Raw genomic sequence first — 12,751 nt, 5'->3', positions numbered from 1 at the left:
GAGACACAATATCTGGAAAATCAACAGAGACACTAAAGGGTTATACAGATTTACGAGTACCCCTCTAATCCACCCGTACCGGTCAAGGATGTCTCCTATTCAAACACCAGACCCCTCTCTGTATCTTTAACTAGTAACTCATTCATACATATATAGGACGACAAAGAATACATCCTTCTTCGAGGCAGGAATACCTAATAGTCCTCTGATATTATACAGACATGTGTCACAATAAAAGTACAGATTTACATACCAGCCAATAGAAAGACAGACATTTCTCAAATGCACCTTAGTTCAAAATTTCCATAACAATGGTTTATCGTTATACAACCAAAACAAGTGCTGGCTTTGGATGTCCTTGCAATCCAAGGGACAATGTTACAAATGGATCCAAAATAAAGCATTACATTACCACCCATTGTTCAAACCAATGTTTCATTTTCTAAAGAATTTCACACTAAGATGGTAGCGTCCTACATGGCGTCTTCTGCTGGCAAAACGACACAGCAGGGCCGTGGTCAGGGATAGGACCACACAGGCCAGTGCCACGAGAATGCCCGTCCACATTACTCTGGAAAGCTGCTGTCAAGAAATGACATGCATTAGACAAAACACCTGGCTGGCAGGAAGGTAGAAAACACCTAGCAGAACCCTAAAAGCATCAAAACTGTGTAACCAGTGACGTTTCCTGGGGAAGCAAAAATTGGTCTCTGACAATTTTTTTACAATTCTGGGAACTTTCAATTTATTACCGAAAAAACTTCAAATAGGATTTCAGAGAACCCTGTTGAAAGTTTCCACAATCAGGAGGGAATGAGCAGGAAATTGATAATGCTCCAACCTGGAATTTTATAAATCCATGAGCATGTACAAATACAGTAGTTCCTAGAATTGTGCCATCCTACCTGTTACACAGATATTTTACCCAGACCCCCCCCCCCATTTAGCGGAGCCTTACTGTTCTCATCACCTTTTCCTGTTGTAGTCCTTGTAGCAAAGAGAAAGTGCTGAGATGGTTATAGGAGCATAAAGTGTGGGTGGCATTTGTTATCACCAAGTTGCAGCCCTGCCTAGACCACGTCCCATTCTCTTCTGACCAATAAACACAGTTGGGGTCCTTGTCAGCCAACTAGGAGGTTTATGGGACATTAAAACATTGTTATTACCTTATGTCACTGAAAATGCATCAATGCAAAACCTGTTTTGCTGAAAGTCAGAGACCATTTTAAATGGTGCTACCTCCAGGTGACGGAAGGTGAGGTTGACCGGTTGGTTCAGGTTTGTTGAGTTGGGGTTGCCAGTAGACACTATGACAGCATTGGATATGAGCTGCTGGGTCTGAGATGAATTGCCGTTCAGAATATGCACATTCTTAAAGCTGACCATGATGACAAATGCAAACCCTGCAAACAAAACAAAAACTTGATAACGTGCTATACAGCGTTTTCGAATGTGGGAATTTTACTAGATCCAGCCCTATCCCAGTCCATCATGCAGCTCTATGCTTTATTACTCGTGCCAACTTTCGTATAGCTCATCTTCCATACAGTTTTGATTGGCTGGAACATTCTGACTCCTAGAAGGGCCAAAACACTGGTTGATGTTTTTAAATAGGGCTTCTCCCCTCAACATAACAATTGGGAAAAACAGCAGTTATCAGATACGCTCACAAGACTTGCAGGTACTAGAGAAACCAAGCGCCTTACTCTGAGTTAGGTAATACCGGTTTCAACTGCTATGCTCCATATTTATGGAATGCCGTGCATGGTCAAGTTATGTTTGAAACATTGGTGCCTATAAAGCAGTTCAAGTGTCTTTCTTTGCTTTTCTTAATGTGTGTGCTTCTTGTTGATTTGTTTCATTGTTTTCTTTCTGTCTTCTGTCTACTTTCTGGAATACAGGGCTCAGGTATGAACGAGACCTTGGTCTCAGCTTGATTTCCTTATTAAAATTGGGGGGAAAAACATCTGACTAGAAAACTGAAAAAACCTTTCATTGGTTGACTCAGTGGAGATGGAGGATGTTGCATTTTCAAATAGGTTGAATGCTCTGAGTATGTTTGACCAGGGTAAGTGCTTGTTACCTAGCCTAAAACCTAGCCCTTATCCACTGAAACCTCACCACTTAACCTAATTTCAATTGAATGCCTTAAGAGATTGGATGTTAGCTCTTTCCTTCTCATTAAGACAACCAATCACATAACTGTCAGTACCGTGCACAGACCTTTCAAGAGGCATGCTGAAACTGAAAACAAATGGGCAGATTTGTCGTCTCACATGGACGGACGATGGCGATGTGTCGGAGAGCGTGATGCCGGACACCACATATCCATCGGAGTGCCTGACGTGTGTAACGGAGACGGGTGGGCACGTGTCAACTGGAAAGGGCACTATATGGCAAATGGACATGTGCTGTGCCCAGGTGGGCCTTACCTGGGCACGCGCTTGCATCCTGTAAATGTCTGTCAGATAAGCCTCCAATATGGTCAAATTATTACAATTTCCCGGTGCTAAACATTTGCCACTCTGAATATTGCCAGTGAACTCTTCAGTGTGTCCCTTTATTAACAACTAGAGTAGTGTGCAGTGATGCTATTAGATGAGGCTACCTGGGTAATTTTTTTGATCTCCAGTAACAGTCTCCCAGGTAGTGTCAAGTTGAGCGTTCTCACTGGTCAGGCTGACTGGACCTTTAGGTTGAGTCTTGTTTCTGTTCACCAGTATATTGGCCTCTGTGTTCCAAAACATGGGCAAATTCAAAACATGGACCAGATACCCCATTAATCTATGTGATACATGGGTGGTCCCTTGTGGGACCTGCAAAATGGTCTGTGAATCATTAGTGCTCAGAGTGTGTGTTTAGCGTGTGTTCAGTGTGTGTGTTTAGCGTGTGTTCAGTGTGTGTGTTTAGTGTGTGTTCATTGTGTTTAGCGTGTGTTTAGCGTGTGTTCAGTGTGTGTGTTTAGTGTGTGTTCAGAGTGTATGTTTAGCGTGTGTTCATTGTGTTTAGCGTGTGTTCAGATTCTGTGTTTAGCATGTGTTCATTGTGTTTAGCGTGTGTTCAGAGTGTGTGTTTAGCGTGTGTTCATTGTTTTTAGCGTGTGTTCATTGTGTGTGTTTAGCGTGTGTTCAGTGGGTGTGTTTAGCGTGTGTTCAGTGTGTTTAGCGTGTGTTTAGTGTGTGTTCAGATTGTGTGTGTGTAACCTGTATAGTTAGTCTCTATCCTGTCCGTCTTCTCTGTCAGCAGTGGAGCGATCAGTCTAATGAAATTTTCAACGGTCTGCAAAAAACTAGTCACATCACTGCTACCATGGGGACCACTGTTATTCTGCTGAACATGGTCAGTGGCATTAATCAATTCCTGGACAAAAGAGAAACAAAGTAAACAGATGACTAAAGAGAATGTTGGTCAGTAGGTGTGGGTTTTCCTGCCAGCACTTGAGATGTATATAACCAGACTGACTGAAAGGAGACGTACATAACCAGACTGACTGAAAGGAGACGTATATAACCAGACTGACTGACTGTCCCCTCAAAATAATTCAACACACAGCCATTAATGTCTAAACCACTGGCAACAAAAATTTCCAAATTGGGCCCAATCAGCCATTTTCCCTCCCTGGTGTCATGTGGCTCGTTAGTGTTACAAGGTCTCTGGTGTGAATGGGGAGCAGGTGTGTCAAATCTGGTGTTATCGCTCTCACACTCCCTCATTCTGGTCACTGGAAGGTCAATATGGCACCTCATGACAAAGAACTCTCTGAGGATCTGAGAAAAGAAACTCAGTAGAATTGTTAAAATTGCTTCATGTTGTATTTATATTTTTGTTAAGTGTACTTGACCAGAAGTCACCTCAGAATATTAATACATGGAAAATCTATCATAGTCAGGACATGTGGTTGGTCCTATGAATATTGGAGGCTTGGAGTTAGGGTAAAGAAATGGTACCTTACTTCTCAACCACAAACAGTTTTCACTCACCAGAGACATGAGACTGCCAAGGCCTGGAAGAGTCTGGGATTGGGGTGGGGCATGTGTAGCAGTGGGGAAATACAACAGTTGAAACAACAAAATACACACCTTTCTAAATGTACTGTAAAAACAAAGGTTTTACCTTTCCAGGCTGCGCTTCTTGCGGGTCACAACTGAGCTCTGAAGTAAGAAAATGAAAAGGGTTTATCTCAGGTACTCTTCTACGTTAGCTACACAAGTCCATGAGTAGGGAATACATTTATCAGGAATGGTGGAATGGTGTCAGTCCCTCACCGACACATTTAGTTCCTTTGTGGCCATTGTTGGTCGATCCAGGTGAGCATTGACACCAGTAGCTGCAAGTCAGGTTGTGGCAAAGCCCTTCATTTCCACAGTAACGTTTATCCTCCACACACTCATTTATGTCTGAAAGAGAGTAGTGAGGAAACAACACAATTACATGGATCCATGCAAGCAAGCACGGATGTGCAAACATGCATGCACACACAGAAACACACACACACACACACATACACAAACACAAATGCACACACACTCACTCATTACACAGTAATTACTAACACACAGTCCAGTCCTGTTACTTTTGAACCCAGGAAGACAGTGACAGGAGTAGCTGCCATTGGTGTTGAGGCAAGTTGAATCTTCCCCACAGAGTTCAGTTGAACGGTGAGAGGGATTGAAAACAGAAAAATAAGCAGTGAAAAGAGACAAATTGACTGTAACAAGAAACCAGGCAAGCCTAGTTCAGCCGGCCCGCAATAGAAAGTGTTGCCATCTTGAGATTCGAACCCAGATCGCTTACGTAAAAAGCTGTGTGGTTAACCAACGGAGCTGTACATTTGCTGTGTGTCAGTATAGCCTCTTGTCTCTATCCAGAACAAATCCTCTTTTGCCACTGGCTGTTTTAATAGTTAATTTGCCATTCATGAATGACATTGATACAGTTATACTGACTAACGTTTCTTACTAAGTTCACCTCCACCACAAATAGCGTCTACGTATGGCGTTTGCCACTAGCCATTTTAACAGTGTTTTAGCCAGTAATAAGCTTTACCAGTATCTACTAACTTACTGGAATAGTCAAAAGAGTTGAGCAATTGCTGGCGAGTCTGCCAAAGCTATTTCATTTCATGGCATGAGAACATTTTTTTTTATTTCATGGTAAAACAACATATTTTTTTATTTCATTCGTAAATGACATTTATACAATAACTATCAACAAAGGCAACTTTTTCATGACCCAAAGCTCTTCTTGGCCGGCTCCGCTTACATGGTCCGGCAAAAACAGGAAACAAGCAGGACCCAGACCTTGTAGGGATGATTTGAAAATACTGCCTTAGAATATTCAGACAACGTGCTCTACATCATGAGAGCCAAGGACAATGGCGTTTCTCACACCTTCACACTATGTTCTTTTGCTGTCAGAGGCAGTCGCTCGACTTCCTGTGTTTGCATATGCAAACTTCCTGTGTTTGCACAATTTTCTTAGGGACTAATCGTAAAGACCTGTCCCTTAATGTGTCAAAATGATAAAAACGTTACAGCCAGTCTATCTCCAATGCCTCAAATAAATTATGTCCATAAACATTCGCAAAGCTTAATGAAGTGAAATATGCACAATATTAACATGAAAATTAACCAGCGCATACTTTGTAAATGCGCCGCCGCACACACTTGTATGAGAATGACCCAAACACATTCCCTGTCCTACCTGAAACTCAGAAAAGGTAACTATTTTCACAATCTAATTTAAAATGGAGCCTACTTCACATTCAGATTTTCTGAATGATACAAACATATACTATTATCTTTATATCAACAATGTTTTTGGGCACATTTTTGCTATGTAGAATTAAGTGTGGATACCTTAGTCTTGTGGAGAACAACATAGTTCAGGCCAGAAGTCTTCAAAATAGACAAACTGTAACACAGTGTACCATAACACGTTTAAAACTAAACAGGTCCAGAGGGCTAGTATCATTTTTATCACTCACTTCTCATTCACCCTACTCTCCATCTCATCTCTCTGACTTTCTGCTTCTGGTTCAGACTCTTTGCTAAATGAGTGAAATAATACAATCACCCATACATAGTGGACATTCCCATGAAATAGAAATTGCAGTTTATTACAGAACTTGATGAAAAAACTATTAGTCTCTTAATAATGCCTAACGTGTCCAGCAAATTAGTGCAAAGTTTCAGATATCAGCTGCTGTCTTTGTCTTGTTCATGAGGTCATGCACTGCGGCAAAATATAATGACAACGCCACCCCATTTAGATTTTTTAAAATCAGAGCAATCTAAGATAGCCAGTGTTTTGTAACCCAATTCAAAGAACAAATGGAACAAAGCTATCTCATTGCAGGGATGGATTGGACTTTTGTTAAAGATATGTAAGATAACAAAAAAATATATATTTACAACACTTTGTACACGTACCTTATATATGATCATTCAAGTTATAAAAAATACTATTTGCAGTACATCAAATGTTGTAAGTATTAATTTAAGCTTTTGTTTTTAACCGTGTGGTATGGTATAATTTGTTAAATGAAATATCAGATATTAGGTGTATTTACATTTAGTGTTCCTGTACAATGGGGGAGAGTTTAGACGTCCATATTTATTCTCAGCTACACAGTATTTTACATGAGGAAAGTCTGGAATTATGACTGTAATACAATGTAACAGTAAATGTGTCCATTAGATGTAGCAGATAGTTACTTACATTGAACATCCACAGACAAAGTAGATGAGTTTAGACGTCCGTATTTATTCTGAGCCTCACAGTAATATTCTCCACTGTCCTCAGATGTGATGTTAGTGATGCTGTAACTCTGTCCTGATGCTTTTGGTGAGGTTACAGTCTTCTTGTACCAGGTGTATTTGTCCACAGGTGGGTTGGCATCACTGCTGCAGGTCAGAGTCACTGAACTGCCCTCCATTATTTTACCAGAGGGACTGACTGACACTGAGGTGTTCTTTGGGGCATCTGGAAGAAATTAATATTATGAGCAATGGAGAACATAAAAGACATCACTACAATAATATACAGTATCACACAAAAGTGAGTACACCCCTCACATTTCTTTAAATATTTGATTATATCTTTTCATGTGAAGAAATGACACTTTGCTAAAATGTAAAGTAGTGAGTGTTCAGCTTGTATAACATTGTACATGTGCTGTCCCCTCAAAATAACTCAACACACAGCCATGAATGTCTAAACCGCTGGCAAAAAAAAGTGAGTACACCCCTAAGTGAATATGTCCAAATTGGGCCCAATTAACAGTTTTCCCTCCTAGGCATCATGTGACTCGTTAGTGTTTGAACGTCTCAGGTGTGAATGGGGAGCAGGTTTGTTAAATCTGGTGTTATTGCTCTCACACTCCCTCATACTGGTCACTGGAAGTTCATGGTACCTCATGGCAAAGAACTCTCTGAGGATCTGAAAAAAAGAATAGTTGCCATAAAGATGGCCTAGGCTATAAGAAGATTGCCAAGACCCTGAAACTGAGCTGCAGCACGGTGGCCAAGACCATACAGCGGTTTAAAAGGACAGGTTCCACTCAGAACAGGCCTCGCCATGGTCGACCAAAGAAGTTGGGTGCACATGCTCAGCATCATATCCAGAGGTTGTCTTTGGGAAATAGACGTAACAGTGCTGCCAGTATTGCAGCAGAGGTTGAAGGGGTGGGGGGTCAGCCTGTCTGACCATACACCGCACACTGCATCAACACTGCATGGCTGTCGTCCCAGTAGGAAGCCCGTTCGAAAGATGATGCACAAGAAATCCTGCAAACAGTTTGCTGAAGACAAGCAGACGAAGGACATGGATTACTGGAACCATGTCCCGTGGTCTGATGAGACCAAGATAAACTTATTTGGTTCAGAGGGTGTCAAGCATGTGTGGCAGCAACCAGGTGAGGAGTACAAAGACAAGTGTGTCTTGCCTACAGTCAAGGTGGGACTGTTATGGTCTGGGGCTGCATGAGTCCTGCCGGCACCGGGGAGCTACAGTTCATTGAGGGAACCATGAATGCCAACATACTGTGACATATTGAAGCAGAGCATGATCCCCTCCCTTCAGAGACTGGGCCACAGGGCAGTATTCCTACATGATAATGACCCCAAACACACCTCCAAGACGACCACTGTCTTGATAAAGAAGCTGAGGGTAAAGGTGATGGACTGGCCACGCATGTCTCCAGACCTAAACCCAGACCTAAACCCTATCTGTGGGGCATCCTCAAATGGAAGGTGGAGGAGTGCACGGTCTCTATCCACCAGCTCAGTGATGTTGTCATTCCAGTGGTAACCAGTGAAACCCTGTTGAACTCCATGCCCAAGAGGGTTAAGGCAGTGCTGGAAAATAATGGTGGCCACACAAAATATTGACACTTGCCCAATGTGGACATTTTCACTTAGGGGTGGACCCACTTTTGTTGCCAGCAGTTTAGACATTAATGGCTGTGTGTTGTGTTATTTTGAGTGGACAGCAAATTTACACTGTTATACAAGCTTTACACTCACTACTTTACATTGTAGCGAAGTGTCATTTCTTCAGTGTTGTCACATTTAAAGATATAATCAAATATTTACAAAAACACAAGGGGTTTTACTCACTTTTGTGAGATACTGTACCTTCTATTGAAATACTCACATCTGACTATGAGTTTCTCCTCAGGTGAGGGAAGAGACTCAAGTCCTTTTACAGCACAGGAATAGTTCCCAGCATCCTCACTGCTGACTGGGTTTAGATGCAGACTTACTTCCTGGTTGGTGAGGAGTTGTTTGTTCCTGTACCAGATGTAGGTGGGGCCAATCACAGTACATGTGGTTGTACAGGTCAGTCACCCTATCTCCGTCTGTCACAATGACAGGTGTCATCTTCACCTGCAGACCTGAATTAGATCAATATTACACGCTGAGTTTATCATTGTAATTATGGCACCCAAAATTTTGAAGGAGTTACACATCTTTGTCAATGCATACAAGATAAAACAACAGAGTGTGAGAATTGATGAGGATCAGTTTTCTACAGTGAGAGGCCAACAATCACTTTGGCCTCTCCAGTGACTCATTGTTCTCTTGCTGGGAGTCGAGTTATGGTGTACAAGTCAACCATTTGAAGAACTCTGCATTACTAACAAGAAAGTTTGTGTTTGAAAATGTATAAAAAAAATACAAACAGAACTAAAACACTCATGTTTCCGTTGATCATCTTTGAGATGCTCCTACAACTCAACTGGAGTCCACTGTTGTGGAAGTTCCATCGATAAGAACTCTTAATGGTAGTAAGTGCAGAGCCAAATAAATATTGGCATTGTGCCCCGCTACACTCAAGGAGTCCGATCCCAGGATGGTGAAGAGCCTTGACCTGGGGGACTTCGTGGTGGTTTGGCCTCTTTCGGGACATAATATGTGAGGTCTATGAACCTGAGGTGGTGGACACTCTGTTAGCTAAGGAGTTTGGTCGCGGTGATCTCATCGGCCTGTTTTACGCTTCTCCATTCTCACCGTTCAGGGTCAGCCCCATTGGCGTGGCCATAGGCATCAATTGCGTATGGTGAGGTATTGCGGCTGCCATACCCTGGACTTTTTGTAGAATTCTTACTTGTATTAACGAATAATTCATTATTGATGCTTAACGAATATTAGGTTCATGTTTACATCATATTTACTATTCATATTGCAGATTTTGAGTGTGTGTCTGTGTGTGTGGCGCGTTACATATTGTACGTAGCTAACTGATGAACTACATTCCAGGCAGGAATACAATTTAAAGGCTATAGCTAGTTTGAATTTAACATCGATCAATGCAAACAAAAACCAGAATTCAAATAAATACTTTTTTTTTTTTTCAAAATGTAGGCCTGAAGATGCATCTGCAATGCAGAACCTTTCTATACACCCTGTAGAGTACACCCTGTTAGACTCGAGATGTACTTCCCAAAGACAAGTTTTTTTCAAGGCAATGTATTTATGGCTTTCTATGGCTTCCTCAGGTGTGGGGAATATACAACCTTTCGATCCTCTGTGTGATTTAATTATATGCCTGATTTAGTGATGGGAACGGGCATGTTTGAGAAATGTTTGAAACCTTCAAAGACTGATAAGGGAAGTGTGGGAACTCCAGTCTTCATATCTGCTATTTGTAATTCCTTCTATCCTTTTATTTCCACGTCTCGCTACCTGGTGCATCGACGAAATAGTGTAAGTAAAATAGCGCTAGCAGTTTCTGCACGACTGCTGACGATGTGGGCGGTTGTCAGCTAAACACAAGTCCCCAGTACGGTCGTAAGCGCACTCAGTCGCCCGCAGGCGACTGTAGGGAACTAGACTACGTGAGACTGGTCAGTAACCTCAGTTCTAGACACAATTCAGGACAAGCATGGGTTGTGTCATGATGTTAGCACGGCGTGCCTGGTTTTTGCCATCTTGTGATGCCGGTATTGTTCTGGTAGCTACACAGTCGGGAGTATGGCGTTGGGCTACCCTATATGTGATCAGAACCTTACACCTTGACTAAGTCATTATAATTTGCATGGCATAATAATTCAATAAATACTCCATTCTGACTTGACTCGTCTCAATGAATAAAAATTAAATGGGATGTGACAAGACTGCCCATTCATTCTCTAAAGACAAAATGTGTTCCTTATCCTTCCTGCCCCCACTTGTGTTTTCCTCTAGGTGTTTACTCTCAAGGGGGTAGGGGAACATTGTAAAAGTCACTCTCAGACAGCTAGCCACATTCCTGAAGAACAAAGGACAGAAAACTTATTGGTTTAGGCATATTAACAGATGGTCAGAGGACACAATGACATGTCACAAACAAAGACTAGATTTACATTCCAGGGAATAGAAAATCTGACATTTTAAACATTAGTTTAAGAAATTCCATAACACCACCTGTGGTAAATTTTAATGATTAAACATGATTTGTGTTGTGGAAATTTCTATGCACAATGTATTCTCTCTGAGTAAAGGACTGAGTCCCACTGTTAAGATAGGTACAGGAATGTGTGGGACCTGGTATTTGCATAGGGGGCATCTATTGTCTGTCCAGATGGAGATCAATGGGTTTTAGGACAAGATAGGAGAAGATACAACAGGGGGCAGTAAGGTCAGTTGGCCCCTTTGGGTAAACACTACAGTAAACATTATGGCAGGAAGGATAAGGTGGGGGAAGATAGCATTTGACGTGTGTGATAGAACAAAGGGAAAGGTGTTTGATTGACATGAAACAGATGGCAGCATCTTACCACACCCCTTTTTCCTATGTAATAAATACTGTCGAAATGATGTTTTTATTTAGAAACTATTCACCGTTACTTTGTAACCTGTATACTTTCTCCTTGCAAGTTTCATTAAGACCGTTTATTGCGCAATTGATTTCTCCTGTCTTACCTACCATTTTCATAGAATTATTTGGATTTTAGAAATTGCCATCACAATTTGGGGGCTCGTCCGGGATCCTAATCCTGATCGGTTTGAGTCCCTTTCCTAACAGGTTAACCGTGCACGGCCAGAGAAAGCTCTGGAATTCTAGTATCGTCCAGAAAAGGCTTATCCTTTGACGGGCTGAGAAAGAGTGCCTGACGGGAGCTGTGACTCGTGCTTGATCAGTACAGGTTTCCTGCGGAAATTGAATTTGGAGGCAAGAACGCAATTCGGTCTAAAAACTTAAAGTTGGACTTTATAGTTTAAAATCTGCAGTAAAAGGTTGGACCTTTTTAAAATCTCATTTGTGGGCTGACGAGCTTGACTTCGCTTTCTGGTTGGTTGAGTATAAATTAGATTTACTGGGTAAATCTGAAACATGGGGACGTGCGACAGTAAATCTTTGCCGGTCTCTCGTGTTTACGCTGGACCGGCAAAAATTATCACTGACGTATATGGTGTTTGGACATGTGAACAATGTTTCTTTGAGTGTTATTAGGTTTTCCGGCGACTGGCGTTTTCATTCGGTGATGGATGCGCAGCCTGTCGGGCTGATTGGAGGTAGATGGACGTGGTAACGTATGAAAAGTTGTTTGGAAAGCGTAGACTACGGTGTGTAGACAGTGTGGAGTATATTGATCTGTGGTGTAGTTTTTTTTGCTCAGGTTAGATGGCTCGTTCTCCTCTGATCGCCCGTCACCCCACCCCGCGGAGTTCAGCTGGACCGATAGGTGGGTCTCCTTGGAGGCCCGATCGGGACACTGCATCGTTGGAGTCATAAGCTCTGTGGACCTTTTCGTTGTGAACGTGGAAATGCTGTGGGCCGCTGGAGGCCGTTTTCTGCTCCGCTTTGGAAGTGTTGAGCATGTCTACGAGTTTCAAGAAAAGTTCCAAAAGTGGGGAGTTGTACACACCAGGTGTACACACCCGTAATCTCTTTGGCCTTGCCGCGAGTGATTCAACGGGAACACGCAGGAACGCTGAACCGCCTGAGGGAGGGGTGCGGACGGTCAGACAGGGGACCAGAGGGAGCATCAACCGGTGAGATTGTTCCTTAATACAGTTTTCATATGCTTTAGTAAACAATGTGGTTGGTTTTGTGGAAATTGATAGATGGATTTGAGTAAGTATGGTGACTAGAAGTTTTTTTTTTGAGTATTGCAGTCAGGGCGGCTGTAGTTAGAAACATGTCGTTTTTGTTCCATGTCCTGACACCAATTCCCGTGCAGCAGTTGGACTGCGTGATGGAGTATAGCGTGCTCCTGTATGTGTGTTTGTGAAGTGTGGTGTTTTGGTTAATAGCGACTGTAGTT

General features: G+C 42.2%; 1 long non-coding RNA gene across 1 annotated transcript; it reads right to left on the bottom strand.

The window, feature by feature from the left end:
- Positions 1–487: 487 nt before the first annotated feature.
- LOC117594885 lies at positions 488–1,330 on the bottom strand. The gene is made up of 3 exons (XR_004576170.1): positions 1,240–1,330; positions 971–1,129; positions 488–579 (listed from the first exon to the last, which is right to left on the bottom strand). It is a non-coding gene; the product is annotated as an uncharacterized LOC117594885 (long non-coding RNA).
- Between the last annotated feature and the right edge of the window lie 11,421 nt (positions 1,331–12,751).

The sequence above is a fragment of the Esox lucius genome, chromosome 9 (assembly GCF_011004845.1).
Source record: "Esox lucius isolate fEsoLuc1 chromosome 9, fEsoLuc1.pri, whole genome shotgun sequence".
Taxonomy (NCBI): Eukaryota; Metazoa; Chordata; class Actinopteri; order Esociformes; family Esocidae; genus Esox; species Esox lucius.
This window is presented reverse-complemented; position numbering and strand designations above follow the sequence as displayed.